The sequence below is a fragment of the Adiantum capillus-veneris genome, chromosome 6 (genome assembly GCF_014529385.1).
Source record: "Adiantum capillus-veneris isolate H3 chromosome 6, ASM1452938v2, whole genome shotgun sequence".
In the NCBI taxonomy this organism is placed as follows: Eukaryota; Viridiplantae; Streptophyta; class Polypodiopsida; order Polypodiales; family Pteridaceae; genus Adiantum; species Adiantum capillus-veneris.
Genome location: NC_140936.1, coordinates 94,275,944 through 94,295,193, shown reverse-complemented (window position 1 = coordinate 94,295,193; position 19,250 = coordinate 94,275,944).

The window sequence follows — 19,250 nt, the reverse complement described above, 5'->3', positions numbered from 1 at the left end:
ACTCCATATGAAGCATGGCATGATAGAAAGCCTTCTATTGAGCACATGCGTGTTTTTGGCTGTTAGGCATATACTTTGGTGCCACAAACACAACACAAAAAAATTGATGATAAGGCTGTCAAATGTATTTTTGTTGGTTATAGTGCTGAAAGCAAAGTGTATCATCCACAAAAAAAGTGTATTCTTGTTTCACAGGATGTTGTGTTCGTGGAAGATTCTATTCAGCCCTTGCTCTCATGTACTAGAGACAACAATGTAAGCTCACAAGACATTTATGGCACTTTATTGCCTCTTTTCAGTGGTTGGAAGTTTGAATGTAAATTCCAATGAGGCAAATGTAGAGCCTATGGGGGTTTCTTAAAATGTTATAGATTAGTTTATTACTGATGCAGATGTACATGATATACTTGATGAGGAAAGGGCTGAAAACGAGTAGGCTAAAGGTATGCCAAAATGGCCGGTGCATACATTGCATGACAGTAAAGTGGACTCACCTTTGTCTAGTCGTACTAGTTTAGGCTCTCACCATGCATCTTATGCATTAGATTGTTATGCTTTGGCTGTGTTTAGCTTACATGATGTTGAGGAACCTCTGTCGTTTCATGAAGCACATAATTCTGAAAATTGGATGGCTGACATGAAATCGGAATATGATGCACTTATAGAAAATGACACATGGAATTTATGTGATTTGCCTCCTGGCAAAAAGGCCATTGATACAAAGTGGGTTTACAAGTTGAAATGCAAGCCGGATGGTGAGACTGATCGCTATAAGGCTCGACTTGTTGCAAAGGGTTATGCACAACCAAAAGGCAAAGATTATGAAGAGACTTTTGCTCCCACTTGTGGTATGACTACTGTGTGTTTTCTATGTGCATTGGCAGCTCATTTTGGTTGGAATGTACATCAATCAGACATTGTTACTGCTTTCTTGAATGGTGACATATTTGAGGAAGTTTATATAACGTTGTCTCACGGTTTTGTCAAGAAAGTACAAGAGGATAAGCTACACAAATGTAACAGAGCTTTGAATGGGTTGAAGCAATCTCCTCGTGCTTGGTATGAGAAGACTGACACTCATTTGGTCAAACGAGGATTTTGTAATAGTTTAGCAGAAAGCACATTGTATGTAAAGCGTGAGGATTTGAGTGCTACTTTCAAGATGGAAAGATTTGGGGCTGTTGCATCATTACTTGGGTATACAGTTTAAGCAATGTGATAGTGGTATTGCCTTGTGTCAAAAAAGTTACATAGAGACATTGTTGTGAAAGTTTGGACTTGAAGATTGCAAACCTATTGCCACTCCCATGGAAACAGGTTTGAAATTGAGTCTTCATGATGCTGGTGATCCTGAAGATGTCACTCTTTACCAAATTGTTGTTGGATGCCTCATTTATTTATGCAACATGAGGTCAAATATTCAATTTGCAGTCTCAGAGGTCAGCAAATTTATACATAGCCCAGGGTCTAAGCATTGGCAAGATATCAAGAGGATTTTCCGCTACTTGAGTGGCACTTTACATCTTGGCTTGTTTTATCCCAAGGGGGGATCATTGCCACCAGACTTACATGCTCAGATTGGGCCGGTTGTTTTGACACATGAGTGTCCACAAGTGGTTTTTGTTTCATGCTTGGCAGCTCATGCATATCATCGTTGAGCAAGAAGAAACCTACTATGGCCACTTCCGGTTGTGAGGCTAAGTACAGGGTAGCCTTCACAGCTAAAGTTGAGTGTGTATGGCTTAGACACCTTATGGCTGATTTGGGTGTTGGATAGGACACTGTCAACACTATCTACACTACTGTATGTCAGAGTGCATTGGCAATTGCAAGGAACCCAATTTTTCATGCTCTCACAAAACACATTGAGGTGCATAACTACTATGTCAGGGAGAGGCCCTCAGTAGGAGAGATCAGCTTCACTTATGTACCAACATAGGACAATCTTCCAGATCTTTTCACAAAGGCATAATCTCATGAGAATTTTGAATCTTTTTGCAAAGCTTTGGGCTTACTCCCGTTTGTGGAGTGATCATGTCCTCAGGGCATGGAACTTCCCTTTACTCTATGTGCCAGCTCTCGTTCACCGCATCACTCTAGAGGGGCTCTGTTACCATATACATGTGGTAGTGATGCGTGTGAACACACTTAGGACCGTCGGGGAATTTTTACCCTCTTTAGGAGGTCTTTTCCCCTGTGCATTGTATATACGACCATCATACTAGGGCTATCTATCTTTCCATCGCACACTAAGTAAAACACCTTACCAATGCACTTGAGCTGTGTGTGTTTTTCTACAACCCTAATTCCAACAGTTTGTGTCTACATGTTCCTTAATGCATTACTAGGTGAACTACTAGGTTGTTTATAGAAAATTTGATAAATGACTTACCAGTTTGTTCATCGGAAAGCTGCTCCATCAATTACTACTTTCCAAGCAACCGTTCTTGTATATTACTAGATGACTTGCTAGGTTTTAAACAAAAATGGCTAGTTGACTTACTAGTTTGAGAACACCAATATGTAATATCAAACTAGTAATTGAGTCAACTCCTACGCTGAACTAGCAATTTTCTTACCATATTGAGGCTATTCAACTCTCCATATAGTAAGAAAATTACTATATGTAGCATCTAGGAGTTGTCTCTTTTTTACTAGTTTACACGCTTACTAGATGTGTGGTATGAAACTAGTAAATCGTCTAGCAAATATATATTTTTTGCTATACAGTAAGCTGTCTAAAGCCCCTTGTGTATGAATGGCAATGGGAGGGCATCTTCAAAGGCTGAAATGCATGGGCTAGAGGGGATTTTCAGGTATAGAGCAGGGTAACCAGGCATATACCATCAAAAAAATGGATTGTAGATGCATAAACGAAGGGCCTCTTTCACCGAAGAACAATTGTGCAGTAGATTGAAGGTGGGGGATCCGAGAGTGGACATTGTGGCATTTGGCATTGAGCACATGGTCTCTTTCCTTGCTATGTGGGAATAGCACAGGAGAGGTCTCCTTCTTGCTTGCAAAAAAATAAAGTGTTGTACACTGTAGATCAAGGATTATAATGAGCGGTTAAATCTTGTAGTAGGTTCTTCTACATGGAAAGCATTAATACAGAGACAAACCACGCAGACCAAGGGAAGCTTGAAGTAAAGTGTTCCGAACGTCGAAGGTGAGGCTGTTGCAGATAGAGAGTGCGTGAAGGGTTCAAAAACTTGCGAGATGAAAAAGGGTGAGAGAAATATAAAGACAAACAAAGAAGAAGGCTGATGTGACAAAGATGAAAGAGCATCCAATGAAGGAGGCTCGGGTGGTTGTGGGTGAGAGGATGAAGGTGTGACACGGCCTATGCTAGAGATGAGCTATAGTCGACAACGCTTGCATAGGGTGGGTGTGAATAAGGCACAAGGAGGCATTGATCTCATTGTGGTAGGTCTCAGAATGCAGCCAGGCATGAGTCTTAGCATGCATAGGAGGACTCAACAATGGTGTGCAGTGCAGTGATCATAGGTGGTCCACGAAAGAGTTGCATTGTGGATGGAAGTCCTCAGACCTGTCCACAAGGTGTGTGTTCGTGATCCTCTTCAAGAGATTATTTGTAATGGAAATGGCCTATGGACTTTGAGAGTAATGGAATTAGGAAATTAAAGTAATTACTTTTGACATAATACTTTGTGAGCATAGAGGGTGACCTTAATTGATGGTAGCAACATAAACATAGTATTTAGTTAACTTGGCATGAACAATGCTTTTGCAAGAGAAAGAGTTTAGAGAACATGACAACAGTTGAGGACCGGATTTATGTGGAGCCGGTGCCCCCTCCAATAGGCATTTGTATTATAGATTCTCCCATCAAGAGACACTTGATACAATAAAATCTTTGTGTTCCTTGTGACCTAGGTGATGCAATGAAGATGGAAAGCTTCATGCATCACGAGCATAGCATGAAATTTGCAAAAAGCATTAACTATCCCAAGCCTCAGTCCCAAGGCCTCAAACACCTTTGAAGGTGGAGAGAGCTAGTAGGGAATGAGGGTATGGAAGAGGAAGAAGAAACATACAATAGGAGAAAGAAATAGATCCTTACTTGTCATCACTCTGCTTTATAGCATACATAATAGCATAGTAATGAAGATGGATAAGATGGCAAGCTTAAGCATTGAAGCATGGCTCTTGGTTGGATTTGCATTCCATATCCAAGAGTGTTGGTGTAGGCTCTCAACTTCTCTAGTAGCTTGGAGAAGGAGATGGAGCTCTTGCACTTTGCACTTCACACAATGAGACTAGTGTGGGATAGTATACCCCCCAAGCTAGCCCCCTGCTTTCTTTGGTTGACCCCCCCTTGTAGCTCAAGCTTGAAGCTCATTGGACCCCTGCAAGACTGGCCAATCACATGCAGGATGATTGGGACAAGTTTCCCCCTTTCCCCTTTGAGAGAGAGGACTTGATAAATGCAAAACAATTAATTAAATCTACTAAATTATCATTGGATCCCTTGGGAGGCTAACCAATAGGCTTTAGGCACACCATGAGGGCAACATGAGGAGGAACTTGACAAGTGTCCCATATGCTTTCTTTGTACCAAGCCTGCCTTGTGTGAGGATGTGTGTGTTCTCTCTCTAGCCCCCTCTTGTAGGGCTCGCCCCCTCCTTGTAGGGATGGTTGTTGACTTTGAGGAACACCTTACCCTCAAGCACCTTAGTCAGAAAGCATGACAAAGCACCTCAAGCTTGGGTAATGTTCCCACAAGCATCTCAAGCTCCCTAGTCGACAAGCATGACAAGCACCTCAAGCATCTTAGTCAGCAAGCACAACAAACATCTTAGTCATCAAGCACGACAAGCACATCAAGCTTGGGCCGGATTCCCACCTCAAGCTCAGCCCTAGCTTACCTAAGGTCAAAGGACTTTTTAACACTAAACTTTGGAGGTCTTCAATGAAGCTAACCCTGAGGTCTTTTAAGCTCCATTGGGTAGCCTTGCTCTTTGACAGACCATCTCTAAATTTGGACCCCTTTACCATTGGCCCCATGGTGAGATAGATCTGTAAGCACATGCCTATATTCTAACCCTTGTTCCCGTTTATTCTCCCACATTAAATCATTAGTTTAATATGAGAAAATAATTTGGTTGGTTAGATATTAGATTTTATGACATTACCTATCTCTTGAAATCACAGTCGTCCTTGACTATGAGATAGAAGAGAGAAAGCATTAGTCATTAGTCAATCTTGCTTAGCGGGTAGAGAATCCGTTTTTACCCTACAACATCTTTCCAAGATGGATGACTAATCCATTTGGTGCTTGGGAGACATAGCTACAGCAAGCATGTCTGCTCTTTAGTCCATTTCATTCTCTCAAGTAGAGTGACAAATTCTACTTGGTGTTTGAGAGACGTTGTCATCACAAACATGATTCTAAGTATGCATACTACTTGAATTTGTGCAAAATAAAAAGAGAGAACTAGTCTTATAAGACAAAAACATTGGTCATTCAAAAGAAATTTGTACATTTTCTTATTCTAATAATCTTACCATGTCGTAGTACCTTGTCTTCATGCCAAAGGATAGCTTCGGGTTGTAGCACCTCTTCTTGGTCTTCAATTTTGGGAGGATCTTCAATAATTGCATGGTTCACTTGGTGGCTCTCCTTTGTAGGGCTTAAGTAGGCTCACATGAAAATCGTTGTGTATAAGCCATCTCATTGATGGGCTTCAAGATTTGGAAAGGGCCATAGTAGATTTTTGCTAGTTTAGCATAATACTTTTGATGGCCCATAGGATTTTTGTCCATTGTTTGCCTCAATCAAGCCTTGGGAAACTTAAATAAGACCAAATCATTTTCTTTGAATGTTAAGGCCCTTCTGTGCTTGTCAGCAGAGCAACTTTTTCCATTTGTTGAGAGATGGATATATCCTCCTTAAACTTTTGGAAAGAATCTTGTAGGTCACGGCTATACTCATCGATCGGCAACGAAGATCTTGCCATGCACTTTAAGTAGCAAGGGACTTTTAGGTATTCCTTCAACGATTTCAAAAGGTGCTTTACCCGTAGAAGTATGTATAGTATTATTGTATGCATACTCTACAAGAGGTAAGTACATTTCCCATTGTGAGCGTTGATCTACTTCCTGTAACAAAAGTCTTTAGTAGATTGAGTATTGTAAGATTGGCTATCTCACTTTTGCCATCCGTTTGTGGGTGATAGGCCGAAGACAAATTCAATCTTGTACCTAGATTTTCAAAGAGACCTTTCCAAAAATTACTAGTCATTCTAGGATCTCTATCTGACACGATGGGGATGTTGGTACTCCAATGGTGAATTTGGGATAGGTAATGAATGGAGTAATCCAGGTTGCTTCCCTCTGTCATACTTGGTCTTTTGTCATACTGCACATTTTGAAACATACTCTTGTATGTCCACTTTCATGGTAGGCCAATAGAAGGACGTTTCTACTCCTTGAGAGTAGGCTGAATGCCTCTATGCCCTGCATAGGGAGGGGCATGGGATTCATACATGACTTTGTTAGAAGGGAGTGGGTAACACATAGCCTATTCCCATGGAGAAGATAACCATCCTACAAGGTAAATGGTTCCTCTTTCTTCCCCAAAGCAACGGTTGACATTATGTCTCTAAAGTCATGGTCATAGCATACTCATCTATCATGGAAGATAGATCATTGTGAGTTGCTATAGACACTCCATTAACTTTTGGTTGTCATGAAAGTGCATCAGCCACTTGATTGTGATTACCAGCAACGTGAGCAATATGAAATTAAATTGCAAAAAAAATTGTCCACCTCATTTGTTTGTCAAAAAGCTTGGTTTGCGTCATGAAGTACTTGAGACTTTGATGGTCTGTTCGTAAAATGAATGGAGTCCCCAATAAATAGTGCTTCCATATGTCTAGGACATGTAGAGCAGCTAAAAGCTCTTTCTCATAAATGCCTAAGATGCGTTCATCCGTATTGAGCCTTCAACTCTCATATGCTATGGCATGCCCTCCTTGAAGCAATACTTCTCCAAGGCAATCACCATAAGCATCACATTGGACCTCAAATGGCTTTGAGAGACCCGAAAGCATGAGGATTGGTTGGGAGGTAAGCTTCTCTTTGGGCTTGTCGAAAGAATTTTGCTCCTTAGCAGTCCATGAATACTTAACGTTCTTCTTTGTTAAGTCATGTAATGGTCCGGCTATTTGAGAAAATTTAGATATGAAGCATCTATAGTATGCACATATACCAATAAAGCTTCTTAGCTCATGTAGATTCCTTGGATTAGGCCATGCTTTTATTACCTCTAACTTTGATGGATCCATACAAATACCATCTTGAGAGATAATATGACCTAAGTAATAACTTTCTTGAAGGAGAAATTCACTTTTCTTTTGGTTGAGAAAAAGCTTGTTCTCCCTCAATGCTTGAAAAATCACTTGGAGATGTTGCTTGTGTTCCTCCAAGGACTTAGACAAGACGATGATATCATCAAAGAACAGTGAATTTGCGGTAGGGTCTAAATATTTCTCCATTAATCGATTGAACATGGTCGGTGCATTAGTCAAGCCAAAATGCATGAGTAGATATTCATAAAGACCAGACATTGTACGAAACGCGGTCTTTAGAATATCTTCATCCACTATCCTTACTTGATGATAGCCACTTTTAAGGTCAATCCTACTGAAGTAGGTAGATCCATAGCTTATCAAACAGATCTTCTATCCGGGGCACGGGAAATTTGTTTTTGAGAATGATATGGTTTAGTGCTCAATAGTCCACACACATACGGTATGTACTATCTTTCTTTTGCACAAAAAGGGCTGGAGAACACAAGGGAGAGGAGCTAGGGCTCACCATCCCTTTCTCTACTAGCTCTTGTACTTACACTTGCCTCATGATCTCCTCTTGTTGATCTTGGGAAACTCCATAAGGAGGCTTGTTAGGCGGCGAGGTTCTTGGTAGGAGCTCAATTCGATGGTCATCATCCCCTTGTTTTGGAGGTAAGTCCTAGGGATATCATTGATGAACACATCTTGGAATCCTTTTAGGAAATTAGACAAGTCTAACTCTTTTTGATTCCTACCATTTACATTTGATGAAACATTAGGACCTTTTAGGGACTCTTTGACAAAAATCATGTACGCAAAATCGGAGCTCTTCATTGATTTATCAAAAGCAGGAGGATTTACAAGTGGTATAGTACGACCAGACTCACTAGCATCTATATACATGCTCTTTCCTCTATAGGTGAAGTGGATTCTCTTTTTAGGGAACTTCATGTTGGCAGCCATGCGGTTGAACCATGGTGCCCCTAGAATAGCATTCTCATGTTGGAGAGGAGAGATAAAGAAGTCTTCTTTCTTGACATAGCTTTGGACATGAAGCCTAAACTTCCCAATCAAGGGAGTAACGGAGGCTTGCTATCCCTTGAAATCAGTATTATCCATTACAGCATGTGCCATCTCGAAAGCTTGAATGCCCAACTTGGTGGTCAACTCCATTGATATGAAGTTGTGAGTAGAGCCAGGGTCAAACAAGATGAAGGTATCATGTTCCCTTACCTTTCCCCAAGCATAGGAGAGAGGTGATCCTTTGCAATGAGCATTCTCTTTTGGATCTTTGATGGTGGAAGCTCTAGGAGTCTCATTGTGAGCATTTTTCTTGGGGCAAGAACGATAGCCATGTCCTTGCTCCCCACACTTAAAACACTTATGGTCCTTGCGAAAAGCTTCAAGCTCTTCAGAAGAGAGTTTTTTTAAACCTTTGTAGAATCCCTTCTCCTTGGACCGATTGTTGTTGTTGTTATTGGAATTGCCTTGGAAAGAATTTTGGGCATTGGTTTTTCCCTTTGCATCATTTTTATCTTTTCTTTCCATGGGTTTGACATTCCGTCTAGCCCCTTGTTGGAAATTGATACGCGAAGAAACCATGGTGTGGTGGATTACTTCGGTGATACAACCAAGCCATTGAGAGTTGACATATTTGGCCATCTCTTTAGGTAATCCCACACAAAATTGTTGCTTTTTCTCGGCAAAGTCTATCTTTTGAAAGAAGTAACCTTGAGATGTAAATCCCAAAACTTGTCTACATACTTGTGGATAAACTCATGAGAGAGAAGCTTCAAACTGCACCATTCGATAAGCACTTTGTCCTTTGCATCTCTTGTAAGGAATTTCTTCATGATGGGAACTTGTAGCGTTTTCCATGTCTTTGGGGCTTTGCCGCTCTACGAAGTGCATAGCTACATGGCGTAGCTTTGAGGACTCCGTGAAGCCCTCATCTCCAAAGGTGCATCAAATTGCTGGATGAAGGCCAATACTTTGTCGGTGGCACCAAAGGTGCCATCATAGGTGAGAAAAGAGATACTCTTTCCTCCCTCTTTGAACTTCTTGAGCTTTTGTGACCTTCACCATGCAAGGTATGATTTGCGATGTCCTCTCCTCTTGTATTCTCTAGGAGAATAGCCAATATAGATTTTGTCGAAAGAGGAGGAAGGTGAAGAAGAAGGAGAAGAGGGTGCCCACTTTCTTGCCCTTTTCTTCCTTTGGTTCCTCTCTTGCCTTTTGGAGTGACGAGGAGAAGGACCGTGTGTTGATCATTTCCTCTTGGGAGGAGTTGACGATCGTCTAGATCATAGTCTTCGTGGAGCCACATCTTTAGAGGAACTTAAAGTTTCATTACTTTCTTGCTCTTTGGATTCCTCCTCTTGTATGGGAGAGAGTCTTCTTTTGGAGATCTCTTCAAGAGGACTCCTAAGCTCTCTCTCCTCTTGGAGACAAAGGGAAATCCCATAAGCACAAAGTTGTTGAGTACCTTTGGCTTGCAAAGCAAGGTTGCCCATAGCTTGCTGCAACCTAGTAACAAGATAATTGACAAACATGGGGGCATCATCATTAGCACCTTCATCTGCAAAATCAAAGTTATCAATGTTCATTCTACTCTCTTGGTTATTGTCAGCCATGTTAACAAAATTTGAATACTTGCTTAGTGTATGCTTTGGCAATTCAAAACCTTAGTTTCTACTTCTCTTAGCCTTTGAAAATTGGCACTTAAGTATCTACACCCACGGCTCGAATTGGTTAATTATAGAGAGTAGTGGAGTGGGTCTAATATTGTAGAATTGATGAGGGATAGCTCCTTTCATACTTCTTATGGCTCAATAATGGTAAAGCCGTAGGAAAGCCTTAAAAGACTCCATTATTAAGACTAAAGCTCCCGAGGTGTGCACCATATCCCACATAGTGGACTCAACAAAACCAATAATAGATCCTAGTCCCACTTACCCTAATATAATTAACAAAATCAACCATTAATAGGCTACGTAAGGACCTCTCTTCTTAAGCAAGAAAAGAGAAACCAAATGCTCTGATACCAATGTAATGGAAATGGCCAATGAACTTTGAGAGTAACGGAATTAGGAAATTAAAATAAGCACTTTTGTGAGAATACTTTGTGAGCATAGAGTGTGAACTTAATTGATGGTAGCAACATAAGCATAGTATTCAGTTAACTTGACATGAACAATGCTTTTGCAAGAGAGAGAGTTTAGAGACATGACAGCAGTTGAGGACCGGATTTATGTGGAGACCATCCCCCCTCCAATAGGCATTTGTATTATAGATTCTCCCATCAAGAGAGACTTGGTACAATATAATCTTTGTGTTCGTTGTGACCTAGGTGATGCAATGAAGATGGAAAGTGTCATAAAATCTAATATCTAACCAACCCAAATGATTTTCTTACATTAAACTGATCATTTATAAATGTGGGAGAATAAACGAGAAGAAGGGTTAAGATATAGACATGTGCTTATAGATCTATCTTAACACGGGGCCAATGGTAAAGGGGCCCAAATGAGAGATGGTCTGTCAAAGAGCAAGGCTAACCAATGGAGCATAAAGACCTTAGGTTAGCTTCATTGAAGACCTCCAATAGTTAGTGTTAAAATTCCTTTGACCTTAGTTAACCTAGGGCTGTGCTTGAGGTGGGAACCCGACCCAAGCTTAAGGTGCTTGAGGTGCTTGTTGTGCTTGATGAGTAAGGTGCTTGAGGTGCTTGATGAATAAGGTGATGGTCGTGCTTGCTGACTAAGGTGCTTGAGGTGCTTGTCGTGCTTGCCGATTAAGGTGCTTGAGGTGCTTGTGGGAACACCACCCAAGCTTGAGGTGGTTTCTCATGCTTGCTGACTAAGGTGCTTCAGATAAGGTCTGCCAAAAAGTCAATATTAAATCCCTATAAGTGTAAAGCCGAGGAAACTGCCTAGTTGGATTCACCGCCAAACCTCCCTTATATAGCCCCTGGGGAGGTCACCTAATAAAACTGTAACCTATCACGTGAGTTCAACAGAAGGGTATTTAAAGTTCTTGAAACTTACAGAAATATATATACAGAAGGATTTTTTTTTTCAAATTTGAAAAAACCTTACAAATTTTAAAAGAAAAGGGTACATTATATTCCTAACAAAATTCACAGATAAGGGGTTTTACAAACATGTCTTGAACACACGTGATATGGTAGTTTTACACATAGTGAACCCCTGAGATATAGCCCCTGGCTACTGAATCCTCTGTTCCATACTGGCATCCGGCCACTTACTGGCCTAGGTCCATGACGTCCCCTGGGTATGCCCTTAGCATGACATTACTTCCCCCTTGGAGAAGCGTTTTCGTCCTCAAAAACAAGAGTGATGATACACTAAAGTTTTCCACAGTGGCATCCTTCATGGGTCTAGCTGTTTGCTTAACTGGAACACAGTTCAGTAGGAGGTTCAATGAAGCCAAGAGTAACAGCTTGATTTTCCAACTTGTTGTCCATTTGCAACCATCTTGTGTTACTAGTTCTTATCCAATCATAGTGTGTAGACTCTATTTAGAACACACGTGAGCATGCTAAACGAGTTATCACAACAAAGATGTACACGAAAGAGTACCTCTTTTCACTTTTCATTAAAGTAACTTGCTGACATAACTTGTTAGCCAAGTTTAAGTCCTTGACTTGTTCTGAAATTTCATCAGTAAACAACCCCACCATAACTAGTGTTCAAGGTTGAGAACCTGACTTATACATGAAGAGACTAAACCTAGTCGTAAACATGCTTTAACTTATGGTAAGCAAACTCCAAGTGGAGAAATAAATGCTTACAAACTGGATTTCTTGGTGCTAACTTATGCACTTTGCATATCCTTTAGCACAAAATTACACTTTGTAATCTGTCTATCCCCTTAGATAACTGACGATACTGAGGTGTTTTTCCCCCACGGTTTACAGACAGTCTTTCCGTGTGACTCATAAACAGGGATCACAATATCGTACAACATTGTTGAGGAATCAACAACGTCCTTAGTAACCATCATGGTTAACTTGAAAAATCCATAGGCACCCAAATCAATCCATGACCTCTATTGGTGATTGGTAGACCCAAAAGTAATCTCATAGAGATAGTGCACATAGAGTGCAAAATGCTTCATAAGCAACAACTTGATGAATACGCATGTCATTCCAAATCAGCTTTTGTGAAACACTAGGGACCATAACACCTAGTGCTCATGCATTTAGCAAAAAATAGATCCAAACCTATATATCCATAATCGTCCTTGCCAATACTTATGGCGAATGTGATGCTCCTAACACACATTGACGAGCAGTGTAAATAGTTGCAAAAAGAAACTAAATACTTTCTATTGCAATCATTTGCAAGCCTTGCTGAAACGGTTGAACCATAATAGAAGGTGAAACAGAAGTCACTTCTAGGTACAAACAATGAAACTTTTTCATGAACAACTCATAGCCTTGCTATATTCATAAACAACCATCTGTAATGTTGTTTAGTAGCACTTGAACCTTAACAAGTCATTCTAAGTATCCGACAATTTTTGGCCACTGAAATAGCTCCTGATACATTGTGCTGAAAATGGTCTAAAAAACAGATTTGACTAGCACCTAAGGACATCGTTGCTACACATAATTGAAATAGAAGCGCCAGTGTCTGTCCGAGAGACTCATATTCTTCACATGTGGAATATGTCTCAGGTAAGGATGTCTGAAAATACGTCCTTCACATACGAGTTGTACTTGGGTGTAGAGGTAATTGTAAACACGCATGCGACGTGCGTGAGAGAGACCCTCATTATCCATGCTCCACACTGGCTAAACCAAACTCCTTGAGTTCCTAGACCATGTTGCATCCCATGTGACAACATGTGCCAAATAAACCCTACAAGTGGGTCTATAACTGCATAATGCAGAAACTTATATTGGACACGATAACCCATTTCTTGGCTCTTACGTGACCTTGTCATTTCGTTGAAGAGCAAAAATGGATGAAAACATAGAAGTTTATTCATCCAACTTGAAAAAGTCAAGCAAAGCATATGCAAAAATGGAAATAAACCAAATCATATGCGTACCTGGAGTTTGAACATAGTGTTCACTTACTTGTAGTCAAAGGCACCTGCCTAAATTGCCCGCATGCCAAGGCCTTGGAGCACTAATTAGAAAATTAGTAAAATGCAAGTAATATTGCACATGTAACCTTGGGTGTTGCCATTACAATCCAAACCCCTCGGTCATTGCCAAACTGCTTGGTTAGACTTTTGTATGGAAACTGCTCAACTAGAAGCCAACAGTATCTTAATTTAACTTTGGAAGGGGAAATTATCCACAATCCCTTGGCAACTTATGGACTTCTTTCCTTGAAAGTGCAAGTGTGAAGATTCCAAGAATTGACCATCACACTTAAGAATTGATTTAGTAATCACGATCTGGCCCTTGCCCCCAAAACGGGACTCATATAGACACTCTTAGTGCTATAGATAAAATAGGAGATCCACTGAAGTTGGAATCGTATTCACAACCAGAGCTTTTTTGGACCCAAAAATCCATAATCTTGGGTGTTCGTGAACATCGTTACTGTCTGAAATGTTGGCTGCATCTATATGCCTTGGTAGAGATAAGCCCTTACAAGTTTAATACGTTCAAAAACTCAACTTGATTTTCACACTCAAAAGTGTGTAGTGCTAAAATAACACCCCAAAAAAATCGCTAATGGCAAGACTCTTGCTTGTCCATTAGAAGTGAGGGGTACTCAATAGAATTGTTTGATTTGGAAAGCAATCATTGATGGATTGCAAACCAATGGCTCTTAGCCATTCCTAAAATAGGTGGCAATAGATGGATCTTAGCCTGTCCTCTAATTACTGTATTGACATAAAAAGATTTCTATAAAATCATGCCTAGTTGCACCTTTCCCACAGAGAAGTTGGACACATAGAGAGAGAGAGAGAGAGAGAGAGAGAGAGAGAGAGAGAGAGAGAGAGAGAGAGAGAGAGAGAGAGAGAGAGAGAGTGATGGGCTAAAGAAAACCCCTTATTCAAATCTGTCTTATGCCCCTTGCATATGATCCCGTGCAGACCATGTCTGTGTCTTAGCTTATCCTATAAGCATGCAACTATATGCCCTCGTAGAGAGAGGCTTAGCTTATCCTATAAGCGTACAACTGTGTACTTGTACCACGCCCTCATAGAGAGAGTTACTATAAGTCACATATTGAACCACTTACCTTGTATGGGATCTTGCCGATACCATAGTGCAAATGTATGGCCCGTTGGTTATGAATAAACATAAACAAAAATTGTTTTAAAATGTCAATAATTGAGCTCGTCCTTGACAGAGTAGCAAGTGCTATAGCGGAAGCGTATACAATGATGGAGTGCCATACGTCCATTGTACTAGTACGCCATGCATACATATCAAAAAATAGAATAATAAGCCCTTGGTTTCAATGATAGTCTCCACCATGTGAGCCCCTGGTGTACGTACCTTGCACGATTACACTAGCATGGATACATCACAATTTGTTGTTGCCTTATGTAAATTGTGAGCTTATATCCGCACGTTGCCAAATGCCCATAACTATGTGCCAATGTTGTTGATGTGAAGTCAATGCCAAGATCTTGGCACGAGTTAGAAGCCTTGCATCTCATAAATGTTGTCAAAGCACTTTGCTTTGGACAATAGGCAATCTTTGCCAAGTGAAAAGTTAAAATGTAGAAAAACAAGAAATTTAAAACTTCAAATTGACTAACCTGGTTGCCCTACTGTGGCCCGTTGTCTTGAGTTTTCGAAATAAGAACTCTCTTAAATCCGGCTCATATCAATATTTGTTGCTCAAGTGAATTAGTGTATGCATCATCTACACCCTTGTGTTATTTGAAAACCTGCAAACATCTTGGCAAGTTTCCCTAAGTTCGTATGCTAATAGTATATTCCAAACTGTGGAAATCGTGAAGCCAAATACGGGAAGCCTTGCTTCATCATAATACTTATTGAGTTCTAGTGCACGTATCTAACAGATGTTCTTGCCAATTGACAATGGCATAGTAAAAGAAAGTTGACCTTGTCGAGCATTCACAGTTGATCGACCTTGTCAAATATGGTACAATGTATTGGAAAACAGAAAAATACTGGCAAGAGATGTACCTTGTGCCTGCTTGGCTTGATTACTGTTATCCTGAAGATTTATAGACGGAGCCTTGCTCCCTTGATGTCTTAGAAAACTCATCGGATCATGCTTGTTGACAATGGGTGGATCTTATCGTTGTCTGATTGCATTAATCATAGACAACCCGCCTAGGAGCCATAGCCTAGAAAATTGAAGCCTTGCTTCCTTCCTCCTCTTGGTAGTAGGAAGAGGATAGATACTTGTTAATCAAAATCTATGACCAAGTAAGTGTATGGAGCCTTGCTCCTCTTGGGAACTCTGAATGAGAGAGAAAGAAGCCTTGCTTCATAGGACAATCCACATGCCATGCATGACAAAAATCGTATCAATAAGCAACAAAGAATCAACCTGCGGTGCATCGACATTCATTGCCACCGCTACCTTGCTATTAACTTGTGTAAATCTAGTGAAGGATTCCTGCAATGTAAAAGTATCATAAAGATAGAAAACCCGAAAAAGCATGAAATCTCAAACCTGTTGATCAGTCTCAATCATTGTGTGCTATCTGAAACCTTGCTCAGTCAAACCATGAGTATAGCTCTTGGATTAAAGCTCCCTTGGAGCATCTCAATAATATGCTATTGGTCGATTTTTCTCTGGAAATTGGTCAAACACTTTGTGTTGCCAAGTCCATATGTGTTACTAGGCTAGTTACGACTTTCAAAGACCGCCCAAAACACACGTTGATTTGCCTGAGATGTTGGGATATTGTTGAAAGTTCACCCTTTGTCATTGCCTTCATGATTTGTGTGTTTGAATCCAAAGAAAAATCCTCTTTTCTTGGCCACCAATGCTTACAAAATTCAAGACAAATGTGCTTCTCTGATCCAACCTTGTTGAACTCACTGATGCCAATTACAACATCCAACCCTATCAGAAAACACCTCCCTTCTTGAGTGTGGAGGAGTGTCCAATTGAAGCCTTGCCGAATTCTGTGTATACAGGTGCGTGTCCGGGGTCTTAAACTTTAATTTGCCAAATCTTTGGGCCTTGGGCGCCCACCATATGAACAAAAGACTACAAACAGTAGCTATGGCCGTTGCAGACGACACAGTCAGGCAAGAGAGAGAGAGATTTCGCACGATTGGAGGCTCTGCTGGACATGCGCATATGTTGTGAACTGCTCCCCACAGCCGGGAGACCTCAACGGGCCTCGTCTCCCCCGGGCTGCAATCAAATTTCTCCCTCTCCTTGCCTAAGCAGGCCTGCACACAGTCCTTTGACCTCCTGCTTAGCGACACTGCATGCGGGCCTCCTTGAACCTCTTTCACACGGCTTGTCATGGCATGCAAAAATCATGCAAGTGTATGGAGAGACCATGCCTCCCCAAAAACGTTCAGGCTCTGATTCCAATGTAAAGCCCACGGAATTGCTTAGCTACCGCCCAGCCTCCCTTATATAGCCCGTGGTTTTTTGAATCCCCTGTTCCACACTGGCAACCGGCCACTTACTAGCCAAGGTCCGTGACCTCCCTTGGGTATGCCCTTGGCATGCCAACAAGGAGGGGGCGAGACCTACAAGAGGTGGGGGGTGAGAGAGAACATACACACACTCACACAAGGCATGCTTGGTACAAAGAAAGCAAAAGGGACACTTGTCAAGTTCCTCCTCATGTTGCCCTCATGGTGTGCCTGAAGCCTATTGGTTGGCCATCCAAGGGTTCCAATGATATTTTAAAAGATTTAATTAATTGTCTTTGCATTTATCAAGTCCTCTCTCTCAAAGGGGAAAGGAGGACACTTGTCCCAAGGCTACCCTTGTTACTTGATTTACCTCTTTCTTGTGATTGGCTAGGCCTGGAGGGGTCCAATGAGCTTCAAGCATCAGCTACAAGGAGGGGGGGGGGAGGGGGGTCGATTAAGGAAGCTAGGGGATTGCTTAGGGGGTATACTCTCGATCCCACACACACTCTCATTGTGTGAAGTGCAAAGTGCAAGAGCTTCCTCTCCTTCTCCAAGCAAGTAGAGAGATTGAGAGCCTACACCAACACTCTTGGCTATGGAATGCAAATCCAACCAAGAGCCGTGCTTCATTGCTTAAGCTTTCCATATTCTCCATCTTCATTACTATGCTAGCAAGAAGAGTGATGATAAGTGAGGAACTAATTCTCTCTCCTATGAAATGTTTCTTCTTCTGCTTCCCTACCCTCATTCCCTACTAGCTCTCTCCACCTTCAGGTGTTTGAGGCCTTGGATTGAGGCTTGGGATAGTTAATGCCTTCCTCAAAGTTTATGTTATGCTTGTGATGCATGAAGCTTTCCATCTTCATTGCATCACCTAGGTCACAAGGAACACAAAGATTGTATTGTAACAAGTCTCGCTTGATGGGAGAAATCATAATACAAATGCCTATTGGATGGGGGACCGTCTCCACATAAATCCGGTCCTCAACTATTGTCATGTTCTCTAAATTCTCTCTCTTGCAAAAGTATTTTTCATGCCAAGCTAACTAAATGCTATGTTTATGTTGCTACCATCAATTATGTTCACTCACTATGCTCACAAAGGTACTCTCTCTAATTTCGGCTACTCTCAAGTTAATAGGCCAAGTCCATTACAGAAAGCTTCATGCATCAGGATCATAAAAAGCATTCACTATCCCAAGCCTCAGTCGCAAGGCCTCAAACACCTTCGAAGGTGGAGAGAGCTAGTGGGGAACGAGGGTAGGGAAGAGGAAGAAGAAACAATTGGCTATAGCAATCACAAGGCCCGGGCTGCTTGGCTTTGCCACCCATTAGCTTTGGTGTCTAAGGTATCATCTCCACTGTACTGGAGGCACCAATTCTACCACCTAATCCGAGCATAGCCTTAAGGCATTGCACTAGCCCTCTACACTATTGCCTTGCTCCTAGTGTTTCCCCTCCCAAATTGTCCCAGTTGGAGTAGAGCTACATGTCCATCCCACACTTCCATAGACAATGAGCTCCACCTTTTTAGTATTTTTTGCATCATTTTAGTAGACATTCTTGGCATCGGTTGATATGGCTTATTGGACACACACACACACAACTCAAAACTAGATTTCAAGCAATATGTCTAGGATATTGTATGTGGACCATATGTACTGCAACGTATGTCCACCCAAGTGGGATGATCCAAAGGATTGTTCTATAAATGAGCCATGTTGTTTTGTAGATATAGCTAGCTTGCAATTATTTACATTGTATGATTATACTTTTTGCTTTCCATGTTTTGAATCAGCTGCCAAGAGGTAGTAGATAGATATAATGCAAAAAAAAAAACAAAGAGAGAGAGAGAGAGAGAGACAGAGAGAGAGAGAGAGAACAAAGAGAAGAAAAATATATCAACATTGTAGAGAGAAGTAGTCTATAGAATGCACCAAGGATAATTCTCATTATATTCAATCTTTTGCAACCCAAGAATCTTTGGAAGAATCTTTCTAATTAATCACAACTTGGTCAGGTCATGCAAGTGGCATATTTAGAGGGTATGTGCTATTCATATGGTTATAGCTACTCGTTAAATAAAAGGGTTAGTGCTCTTGTATTTACTATAGCCTATGCACCAACCATAGACAAAGAAAAAAGCATCTCTAACCTATAGCATAACGTCCCCCATCTAGCATCACACCGCTCACCAGCCCACCAAGGCGCTACAATCACACCTCCATCATTTTGAGTCACATCCTCAATCTAGCAACCTCGAGGTAGTATAAGTGTAGAAGAAGAATATGGGCAGGCTAAAATGGTGGCTTTGATTGTTGCAAGGGTAGAGAGATTTAGACAAGGGCTTGAAAATTTGG